The sequence below is a fragment of the Castanea sativa genome, chromosome 4 (genome assembly GCF_040712315.1).
Source record: "Castanea sativa cultivar Marrone di Chiusa Pesio chromosome 4, ASM4071231v1".
In the NCBI taxonomy this organism is placed as follows: Eukaryota; Viridiplantae; Streptophyta; class Magnoliopsida; order Fagales; family Fagaceae; genus Castanea; species Castanea sativa.
Genome location: NC_134016.1, coordinates 43,233,572 through 43,246,627, shown reverse-complemented (window position 1 = coordinate 43,246,627; position 13,056 = coordinate 43,233,572).

Genomic DNA, 13,056 nt, shown 5'->3' with positions numbered 1-13,056 from the left:
TTGGGTTCCGATGATCAAATGGTTTTATTCTTAAATATTTTAGTGTTTATAGGTCTCACATTGATCGTGCAACAAAGAATTTTATTTGTACCTTATCCTTCACATGACCAAATACTATATATATATATATATTTTTTTTTTTTTTTTTTTTTTGGGTGTCAAAAGCTAGGTTCAATTACTATTTAGTCAAAAAGCTATTGTTTGCGGATCTCACTTTATGTTTTTCCTCACATTTTTTCTTACTACAAGCCCCGCTTTACTTTTTTTTTTTTGCTAAGTACATTTAGCAAAAAATTAAAATAAATAGTCAGCTTATTTTATTTAGTTTTTATTTTTTATCTACAGTACTTTCAAAAAAAAAAATAGGTAAGTTGTTCCCAAACATAAAATGTTCACTCATATCGCTTGAGGGGTCAAATGGAAAAGAAAAAAAAATATCTTCTAACTCTATTTCTCATATCAACTCATTGTTTGTAATATTGGTATATATCGGTATATTATAATTAAGGTCAAGGTCATGTTTAGTTCATGGTTTTCAAACTCAAACTGTTCAAAGAACCATAAAATATAGAAGTTCAAGGTTTTTGAGATCAAATCAAGAATAAACCGTAATGATGTTATAATTAATTTAATAATTATTTAAAATATAAATATATATACACATATTAAATTAGTAAAAATATAAAAATTGACTAAAATAGTCCAAATAAATATAAAGATCTATCTTTCAAATATATTTTTCATATCATAACTTTCTCGAGATAAATAAGAAATAATAATTCTTAAGCAAATATAATTGTTTTTGAATTTTTTTAGTGAGAGATATGAAATATTTCGATATAGATTAATATTGACGTACCGTTTCAAAATTATATATATATATATATATATATATATATTTTGTTAGAACTCAATATTTTTTTTATGCAAGCTTATGTCTAAATTATCTTAAGCCATATCTAAGCTCATTTGATAATTTCGTAATCTGTTTTTATGAGACCCAATAATAGAGACAATAAATGGTCAAAGTATTTTTCGTATGAAAAAAAAAAAAAAAAATTGAAGCTTCAAGCCTCAACAGTGGCGAACATTGGTTTGTCCGCCCACTCAACTTTTTTATGAGCCCCAATAAAACTTCAAGAGAGATCCTGACAATTCCACATTTCCCATGATTTTTTTTAAAAAAATAACTATATACCAAAAACTAGAAGAGTGGGAGGCAACTGGGAGCATTGGTGACCGCTCATTTGAATTTAATAGTACAAAATCAAAACTCAAGAAAATGTTAACTATTTGACAGTAGAGATGCATTGAGTAAACCAGAGAGAGAAGAAAAATACGAAGAAAGTAAGAAACAACAGAAAGCAGAAAGAGAAAGAGAGAAAAGAAGAAGATTAAGAAGAAACAGCAGAAATAACGACAGAGAGGGAGACAAAGACTAAGAAGTGGTTGAAGTTTCAACAATGGCCATAAGGTGCTATAACTCTAAGTCAAGCACATTTTTTTTTTTCTTTTAAGCTCTGATCTGAACCATTAGAACCATCCACAGTTCTCAAACCTAGGTAGTTCGACCTTGGTGCGTACAGTTCACTGATTTTTTTTTATTTAAACCGGTTTTTGAGATTAAAAAACTTCTTTAGTGACGGTTCACGGTTATCCGGTTGGACTATATGATCTAGTCCAAATTTCAAAACCATGGTTTAATAATGCATGACCTTATCTATTGATTATTGATTATATGAGTTAGAACATGATTACCTAAAATAGGGTAATATACCAATATATATATATATATATATATAAGTCATGGGACAAGACTTTGCACGCTTAAATTGGAAGTACACTTGTATACACGTATGATAGAGTTTCACATACAGTAGTAGGTGAAAGTGAAAGTAAAAGTAAAAGTGAAAATGGTTTTGGAATGACATGTTCAATGCAGACGATGAGAAAAAGTTAGTATTGAGGAATTAATAATACTAATCTAGTTCCTTTGATTCTGTAACATTTGGGGTGACAAAATCTAACACGATCTGCGAACCTGATACAACTAACTCATTTATAAACAGGTTATGAGTTGAGGCTAAATGAGTTCGGGTTATATTCGGATTGATACGGCTAACTCATTTAATAATCGGGTTTTGTTCAAGTTCAACATGCGAACACATCTGACCCGTTTGACCTATTTAGCTTATAAAATTATTAATTATTTTGATATTATTGCTTAATTAATGGTGGTTTTTATATGTTTATTAATATATTTATAGTTGTAATTGTATTTTAATTTTAGATATATGGGAATTAATAAAAATTATATAGGTTTGGTATAACTTATTAATCAAATAGATTATTAAATGGGTCACTTGTATTGACCTTTACATGACTTGTTAATTAAATGAGTTAAACGTGTCGAGTTGGGTTGATTGGTTTAATAAACAGGTCGTGTTCGGATTGAGGATTCCTGACACGTTTACTAAATAGGTCGGGTTTGAGTCAACCCATATAACCGAATACTCATGGCTCAGCACAACATGAATCTGACCCGCAAACACGAATTGACACCCCTACGTAACATATACTTTTTGTAAATGCTGCATAATGATTTTGTTTTCAAATTAAAAATGTCAAGACTCTTGTAATTCAACTGGCATTTATTGATTTTTCTAATAGAAACATCCAGTACTAAAATCGACTCTCTTCCAATTATTGAAATATTTAAAAAAAAAAAAAAAAGGAATGATACGAACACCAATGCTGCCCTCTGTAGCCAATTAAATTTGGTAAAAATGGCACCATAATAAGACTGTGGATTCAACCCCGCATTGACTTTCCCATCACCCTCCCACACTATCCACTTATTTAAAAAACAAAAAACAAAACAAAACTTAATTAGATAATATAATAAAATCCACCAATCTATCTAACCCTTTCTTCCAATTTAATTTCCCTTTTATTGAAATCTCAAATTTTCATAATTTGTTACATGTTTTGTAAATGCCATGATTTGTATATTTCTTTCCTTTTTAGGATGTTATAATTGACTTGACCTAATTCTTTGATACCCTTTCTTTTGGCAAATTTTGTATTTATCTCAACAATTGATTGTTAATTTTCTGTATACACTGAAGGCGCAACCAGATATTTTCTCCTCTTTTCTCTTTGTCAATGGCCTTTGAGTCAATTGACATCTCTTGATCTCTCTAACAAGAAAGTTTATAGTTTGATCCCCCTCACCTTACTTAATGTAGCAAACTATTCTAAATAATAATAATAATAAAGAAGCAAAAAAAAATCTTTATATAATGAAGTCGCAATATACATATGCTTCTATATACTATTAGCTTAATTTATTTTGATCTCGTGTCCAAAAAAAGTGTACCCTACATCTTACAAAAAAAGTGTACTTTATATAAAGTGGTACATAAAAAGTAGTATAGAAGATTTGTATTTGTAGTCTACCACTTGTGCACCCCAGTCAGGTACTTCTTCCAAAAGCTCTACACGTCAAATTTGAATAACTCCTCATTTCATCAACACCCTCCTTCCAAGAAAAAGGGGAGAAAAACCGGCATTTTGACAACATCAATAACACTATCCTTTCCATGCTCACTCAGTCTCTCTCAGATGTGTAATGGACTAATAATTCACTTTCTAGAAACAGTGAAAAGAATACATAAACAAGAAGACGAGAGTGGATATAAAAGCATAAATGTATGTACTAATAGTAGTTGCATGTGAGGTTTGAACCACGTCCTGGGTGTGATAATTTTTTCACGGGGGTAAGGGCCTTATTCTGGCTATCGCAAATGGAAACTTCGGGCATAAGGCTTCATTGTTGTTATACTATTTACATCCGTCAATCCATTGGCTGATGAAATTACAAGTTCTAAAGCCCTATAACCCATGGCTTGTTTGCTTTTGGAGAGACTGGCTTGGGCGAGTGAATGTGTATGCTGGTTTTGTATGGCGATGTAAGGTGGCTTCCTGATCATTGATCATGCGCATGCATGCACTTGGTGAGAAAAAGATAAAGATAAATATTATTGCACACAACTTAATTCACACGGATTTGCACACACACCTCAAAGCAACAGAACTTGTGACTTGTGATTTCAGGTCACAAGTTCTGTTGTTTTGAGGTGTGTGCAAATCTGTGTGAATTATTCGTGATTTTAAGTCATAAGTTTTGTTGTTTTGAGGTGTGTATGCAAAACTTTGTGGATTAGAATGTGTATAATAAATACCACTAAAAAATAAAGGGTAGTGTTTGTTATACACCATGTTACACACGGTTACACACCCATTTTTTAAATTGAAGAGTTAAAAACACAATTTCAATTTTAAAATTGTGTGTGCGACAAAGTATGTGTAGTAATTTTTATCCAAAGACTAGACCGAAAATGTTAAGATCATATTTTCTATGTAATTGGCTAATCTTTTGCCAAAACACAATTTACTTGTAATTGGGTATATCTTAGTTGGGCTTAATGTATCAAGAAGTATATTACTCAAACATATCAAGTGGTATCTTTAAAGACATGAAGATTGATCTCAGAAACAAGTGAAGAAAAGCTAATTCATTAAGTCTCGACAAAAGCTTGACAGATACCGTTGTCGAGGTTAAATGAAGAAGCTCGACACAAGCTCGATCTATCGAGAATTACGATTTCACAATTTTCAGATCTGAAACTCAGCCCATGCTGTCTTATTTTATTAGGGCTTTTTTTCTCACAACCCTAGTCATATATAAGGAATATTTTAAAAGCCGTCATATACAGATACAGAGGCCCAAAACTCATATACTCTGTGTGAAGCTACTGTATTTGTGTGCCTTAGGATTTTGTAACTAATTGATTCTTGATCTTCATTGTTGATGAAGTGAAGAACTTTACAGCCAATAACAATCATTTAAGTTGCTAGAGTTAGTTACGTACTGAGATCCGTGCAAAGGAGTTAGTCACAGATCGGAGATTTATGCAACAAAGGAAAGAAGTCTACTACAAGATCAAGTCTTATTGGGTATTGGAGCGAAGGTTCAACTGTAGGTTGGTATTTTGGGATAGACTAGGGTAGTGGTAATAAGATTCATACTTGTAACCGCTTGATTATAGATTAGTGGATTCTTGGGAGTAGCGATCTTAAATTCACCCGGTGGAGTTTTTGCCTTGCGAGAGGTTTCCCCCATTTGTCAGCAAATCACCATATCAATTTAATTTTCGTTGCACTTAGTTTATTTGGAGATTTATTGGTGCCTCTACTATTTGCATGTAATTTGACCTAATTAATCAATTTGGATAATTGAATTAATTAATCAGAGTCTATCTCTCTTAACCTAACAGAAAAGATTCATACATCTTGGGAGAGTACTAAGATAGATGACACAATTGAGACTTTGAGAGGGGGTTTGTCCAGGAGTCCTCTCACAAGGATAATGAGTTAATAACTTCTTTGGTAGAGTTATTACTTTTTCTTTTACAGGGAAGACAATAATCAATGCCCCTTTGATGACCTAACATATTTTTTATTTGCTCTTTTTAGATTTGCTTCTACCGTTCAAAGTGGATACAAATGAACGTCTCCCATCTAAACTATAAATTCAATGCCTAAAAGCATTCACATCAGTCTGTGTATAATAGAAAAATGTGTAGAATTTACAAAATTTTTCCTAAAAGTGACCCACATTAGTTTGTGTAGAATTGTGTAAATTTACATTGACACTATTCATTTTGTATTTAGTTGTTTATTCTTTCTTTACGTATCTTAAGGTTGAAAGAAGAGAGTGAATGGTGATTGTCATGTGTGAAGAAAGAAAAAAAAATTAAGAAAAATTGATATTTTATTGAAATGTAGTGTAAAATAGATAATCTAATATGAGGTATTTTGAAAAGCGAGTATATAAAATAGAAAAAGTAAGTTTTTATGCTAAAATAAATAGAAATTTTTGCACAAATTGATGCAGATGTTAGTATGTGGTAAAGAAAAATGAAATACGGTTGGTGAAGCTTTCAACTAACGTAAGTAGTTAAGTTGCAATAAGGGATCAAGCTCCATGTCCCTGGCTTTGTATGGTTAGTGTGCTGACATGTTAGCAAATATTAGACTAGATACAGTGACAACAAAGGGAAGCTAGTGACTGCACTAAGGGAAACTAGTGAAGTCTTTAAAACTAGTTAATGCAAAACACTGAAGGGAGTGTGAATTCTTACTTTCATGGCTATCCAAAAGGAGCCCAAATTCTTATTTTTTAATCAAATAATTCTATATAAACAAAAACGAAAAAACATGTTCGAGTAACAATTTCTATACAAAAATTTGACAAGTTCCTTGTAATTCTCTACAATTTTCCACAGTTTCTACAATTTCCAAATCTATGCACAAATAAATTTATTATAAAAAAAAGAAAAAGAAAAAGAAAAAGAATAATTCACCTTTTAAAATGACTTATTGACCACTCTATTGCAATGACGCCACAAATCTCTCATTCTTCAACAACAACAACAACAACAAATTCTCATAACAATAGGAAAGAAATGTTTTGAGTTTCAATGGCAATCTCAAGACCCAATCGCATACCCCCCCCCCCACCCCCTCCACCCCCTAATTGTAATTGCAGCATAAGCCAAAATCATCATACAACCCTTTTGCGGCTTCCCAAGCATTGGACTAGCCTGCTCTGTCATGACCTCTCCACCTTTGGTACTGTAATACATGGAAAAAAAAAAATTTTAAAATGAGGAGTATTTAAGTAAATTTGTTTATGGGGTCAATTTTTAAATTAATTTTACTAAGGGGGTTTTTAGAAAATAAGGTTGAAACCCTAGCTATATATAGTCTAATTTAAGTCAGCGTATAATGACAGATGTTTTGAGGGAGGAAACTACCAAGAATACTCAAGTAGAGAAGGTTTGACTGCACAATTGAGGTGATATCTAAGGATTTTAGAATAAGTGTTAGGGAGGAGTTCCTTTTGGTATGGCATTTGGAGGTAAGTAACCTTATCCTAATTGAGTTTTATTTTGCTTATATTAATGTATTTTCAAACTACTGGAAATTGTTTTATAATTGTTAGAATTTTTATTTCTATAGTATCACTGATTTCAAGTAAAGGATTATTACATATATATTTTACTATTGAGTATATGATTTTTATATACATGCTTGAATAAGATATATTTTTGTTTGAAACTATGATTTTATATATATGATTATGGACAATTTGACTATGAATTGATTCTGATACCCAAACTAATGTGGGTTATTCATTGATACTTTGATACCCAAACCAATGAGGGTTATTCAATGGTATTCTGATACCCAGCCAATGGGATTTATTCATCAGTACTCTGATACCTAGTCACGGGGATATAACGTGACCATAGTCATAAGATTGTTAAGAATATGAATTACTTTTGAGTATTTGAACTATTTTGAGTCATAAAAACTACTTATGTATTTTTTGGAACATATTGTAAGTTATATCTTTGATATATGGAAAATTGACTACTTTCTAAACCATCTATGATATATTTGTAAGATTAAAGTATGTGATCTATTTGAACTATTTTTAGCCCTTAAAACTACATATGTGATTTTGGAAATGTTTGAATATTTGAATTATTTTGAGTCCTTAAAACTACATATGTGATTTTGGAAATGTTTGAGTATTTGAACTATTTTGAGTCATTAAAACCGCTTATGTATTTCCTGGAACATATTGTAAGTTATAGCTTTGATATATGGAAAACTGACTATTTTCTAAATCATCTATGATATATTTGTAAGATTAAAGTATGTGATCTATTTGCAACTTATTATTTTAAGACTATGAAACTTCTTTAGTCATATTTGAAAGCCCATAGTATATTATAACTTTTGAAGACTCATATTACATCTTATTACTTTACAAATCTATTGCTTGATAGAAGTTATTAGGATTTTGGTAAGTTATTAGGATTTTGGTTACTTATTGAGTTGTCAGCTCACCCATTTTTCCCCTCTAGTTTCAGATTGTGAAGAATAGCAAGTTTTGAGAGCTTTGATGTTGTTTTGTGAGCGGGAAAAGAAGCTTAGTGATTTTGGAATTAGATGGTCTTCTAATAGTTTTTATATTTATTGGCCAATTGGCATTATGTACATGAGGTTTGGATTTTGTTCCTATTAAATTATTGGAGATCTATTCATAAAGAAATTGTTGGGGTATTTTGGATTTATTTGATTTAATTTTTGGGGATAAATTTTAGTTGCTAAGAAGGCATTGCACACTTGTAAGGTACTTACTTTATAAGCATGCGGCAGGTGTCACATGCCTATCTTTATAATTGGGTTCGGGACGTGACAGGTGTACGTTTTTAGACCCCTTAAATACAACCAGATTAACCTAGTTATTTAGGCAAGTAATTAACTTAGGTAAATTATGCAGATCTTGGTTAACACATATAAATCATATCATTGTAAAGTGCGAAAAATAAAGAACACAACAATATGATGACTTAGGAAAATCAAACCGGTAAAAAACCTAGAGAAGATTTAACCTAACTATCCTCAAGGTAAAAAGCAAATCCACTATGAAAGAATTGAAGTTTGTACAATAGAACTTAGACCACTAACATTCTATTGCTACCTCGAATAGAAAACTTACTACCACGACCCCATGATAGCTCTGAGTTCACAGACTACTTCTTTCCTTGATCTGCAACAACCATAAGTTCTCCTACTACTGTGAATCTTGATCTTCTTGAATATTCTTTATGCAGCAACTGAAACGATCACCAAGTTCTTGACATAAATCTTGATCTTGATAACCCTAAGTGTGTATGAAGGTAAACACCTCTAGATCTTACAAGAGATTCAACACACAACATAAACAAAAAGACTCTATAGAGCTTTTGGGTTTAAAACCCTAGATCTACAAAAGAGGCACACCATTCTCTCTCTTAAAAACCTTTTAAAAACATGTTTAGGGTTTCTTTTATATACTAGAAGAAGTAGATTTGAAACCCTAATCCTTAATGGGCTTGAACTGCTGTTTAGGCCAACTAAAAATTCTACAGATACGAATCTCGGTCGATCGAGCCTGTCTTTTGATTGATCGAGCCTTGCAGAAATAGAACAGTAACTTCCTATAATTACTCGATTCTAAACTTACATTAAACCAAACTTTGAGCAAGTCTAAACTTAGACTAAATGTTTTGATCATGGTTTGCCAACACATTACATATTGAAATTCTAATACATTAGTCCTTAAGGTCTTAGAACCTAACAACAGGTACATTGATCGCTCTATTTTGCCTTCTCTAAGCTTAAGCTCTCAAATGACATTGATCTGAGCTTGTTGATAATGCCACATTCTGTAAACACGTTGCCTAAGGACAAACAAAAAGTTGCATAGGAACTCAAAGAGATAGAGACCATGAGAGAGAGAGAGAGAATTGATCTGTTAATAGAAGATAAGAATAAGATGTGAATGAAAAATGAGAATTGAAAATGCATGTCATTGAACTCAAAAAAAGTGCCAAACATCTTAATCTTTTGCAAACTGGGTTTCACTTCCTAATAATCTATGAAATGCATTTTTAGTAGAGATGCCAAACATAAGTCTACGCTAGTCACATTTGTGTTATGCCTTAAAATGACTAGTCACAATTGAGATTTCTTGTAGTTGTTAATAAAATCTCATATCAACCCGGTATATACCTAATGTGGGACTAATCACACACCCACACAACACAGACTTGGTCAATATCTAATCAAATACAGGGCATCACATTCAAATTTCTTATATGCCTAGTGCAATATGTCTTACATTAGAATTATTCCCTTTTTTCTCCTTAACTTTTGCACGTATATCCAATAGTGTCCAGAGCTCATCTTTTATGATTTGTTTGAAAGTTTGGAGCTAGATGAGACTTGGAGATAAAAATAAATTGTCAAATTTATTTTGTTGATGTCAATTTATATATTTCTTTAAATTGAACAAAAAATTATAGTTGTCAATTTATATGATGTTTTATCATTTTCTCCCATTACCATTTTATTTTCTAAAACAACCAAACTTAATGAAGGGGTTATCTATTCCTCTTGTCCTACTTAAATTTAAAAACATCCAAATAAGTTGAAGGGATTACCATTTCACTCCGCTCTCCTTTTAGTTTTCATACCCTCAAGTCTCATTTATCTCCAAACTTTCAAACAAATTGTAAAGGACGAGCTCTAGATACAAAACAATTGGATATACGTGCAAAGCTTAGGGAGAAAAGGGGAGAAATAATGCTAATGTAAGAGATATGACACTGGGCATATAAGAAATCTAACTATATTTAAGATTCCACATTAAATATACAAATTCTCTTTTCTATTTAAGGTCAGTTGACTCATGTTTGGTATCTCTACTCATGCATTTCATAGCTTATAGGAAGTGGAATGGAGTTAGCAAAAAATTGAGTTGTTTGGCACTTTTTTGAGTTTCATGACATGCATTTTTCAATTTAATACATTTTGTGTTTTTCATTTCTTAGAGTAAAAATGGAAACCCGGAAAAGTAGAGCAATCAAACGTCCTTGAACCAAAAGGGGAGAGGTCATATTTTTGGCTCCTTTGTTATGGCCCCCTCGGCCGTGAGCTGCACCTTTTTTTTTTTTTCCATCGTGGGGTTCTATTGTTCTATACTTTAATTTTTGTTTTATTCTAGATAATTTATAATTTTTCTATTAAAGATCATGTTTTATTTTAATTATAAATGTTTTCAAAAAGATTAAGTGACAGTAAAAGGAAATGTTAATGAAACTTGAATATAAAAATTTAATTAATAATTTTGTACCTCAAAGAGAACGATAAATAGATTCTAAATAATAAAAAAAATCAAAAGTTAAATAAATATTATTTAATTAATATTTAAATAATTGAAAAAAGCCTCGTCTAAGGCTCCCAAATTTGTTGAGCCGGCCTTGATCGTGGGATTATGGTGACAAAAGAGAGAAATATAGAAAGTTAGTAAATGTCAAAGAAATTTTATGTCTATGCGTTGAGGGGTTACCAGGACCTCCTAACAAGCACATATATATAAGCTTGATTATTCTCACAATCATTCTGATATAATCCAATATATATTATGATCATAGGCTTTTATAAAAGCCTTACATGCTTATCAAATAACAACTAAGCAACTAAGATAGCACCTAATAAATCAAATAACAATTCTAATGGGTCAGTCACGTTGCTGGATGCCATCTTCAAATTATCTCAGGAAATCCCCATGCAATTCGTAACAGCCATGATTTTTATGGCACAGTAGTTTCCAATTTTCTGTTCCTTTTCCTATTCCTGTTGCTGTTCCTGTTCATGTTCCTAGAGTTCTCGTCCCTACTCCCAGAGTTCCTGTCGCATTCATTTGCATTAGTCTCTTCATCCCCATGGTTACCAGTGTCATTAGGCTCTTCATCCTCTTGGTCACCAGTGTTATTATCCCCAAAAGATTCTGGGAAACTATTTTCCTAGGGTTCCAGTGAGATAAGCAGAAGAATTCCGGAAAAAGCTGTCCTCAAACAGGTTCGAAAACGCTTCTCAGCAGTGTCCAGATGCTTTATCTGTTTGCGCAAAGCATACAATTCATTCACAATCTGTGGTAAAAATCCCATCAGGAAAAGTATAAGCATGGACACTCCAAATATAGTCACTTGCTTGGGTGACAATTCCTTGTCCTCCAAGAGAACCAAAAAGAGAGCAAATAAACATACTTCACTGGAAACTGAGATGATCTCAACCAACTAAACTCTTTGCTTAATAAATGGCTTCTCGAGAACAAGGAAGAAGTGATGCATAACAAGATTATAACGGGCATCTTAGAAGACCAGGTATTCTTATAGGTATCACCCATAGCCCCTAGCAAAACGCATCTCACGGACTCAAGCAATGTGTAGTATACTCTGAGTTTCATAAACAAATTTTGGATAGAAGGTGCTTCTGCATGTGTATGAACACTGCCCCTAGAAACCTCTACCTCTTCAGTTTTGTCATCAGGGGCAATGATTTGATAATCACCATGTGTACCAGCACTTGTGCTGGACGTCAATGGGACTGTCAGAGTTGCTATGGTACTTGATCTTGTCGGGGGAATACGACTCGGCCTGGTTGAACGGGACATACTTTGTGCTGAACTCGGTGGAGCCACGTCAGAGCCACCAGAAACCTCTTCAGCTTCGTCGTCGGGGGCATCACCATGTGTATCAACACTGCCCCTAAAAATAGGGCCTCTTAAATCTTCTAATAGAGGCCCTAACATGGTTAAGCAATCAAAGTTCTTTTCGTTATCCCATGTCCATTGGCCTTTATTACCAGGACCCAAAGTTACTCGGGCTATACTGGGATTTCTCCGACCTACTTGAATCACTTGATTATCTTCATTGTATAGAACTAACTTTGCAAATGTAATACTAGTGAGGAACCAGAGCAAGTCCAGTAGTAGAAAAGACACAGCAACCAAAATCAGAGTGCCAACTACAATCCCTAATGTTGTTCCTCCTTAATTCACAAAAGTGAGAAAAGCTTAAGCCACATAGTTATGTAGTACTTGAAGTTCTTAGCATTAACCAATGACAAAGAGCATGTAAATGTGCAAAAAATGTGAATCTTGGTGTTCTAGATACACATTTGCGTAACTCTGATATGATGCTGTCAGATAACTATGCTATGATGGTTGTCATGCATTGAGAAGTGATTTGAGTTAATGTCCAAAAAGTGTGAAACATCAGCTGCATTGCAATTCTTAAATATGTGAGGAGATTCCCTAGACTAGTTCTAGTGCCAACTATCATGTTCTATTTTTTATGCATTCTATTAGAAGTAGAGAGAGACTCGCCAAATTTTGTCATAATCAGAAGACTTGTTAGTGTATACTGTTATAAGATAGATTGGTAAACAACCAATTGGGAAGATTTCTGTGACAACTACTTGGGTATTACCATAACCAATGATCCTATGGAACAATAATAGAGAATTAGGAATCAATAATCATAACAATTCATTTTGCAAGGAAAATAAAAAGGATTTTTTTTTTTTTTT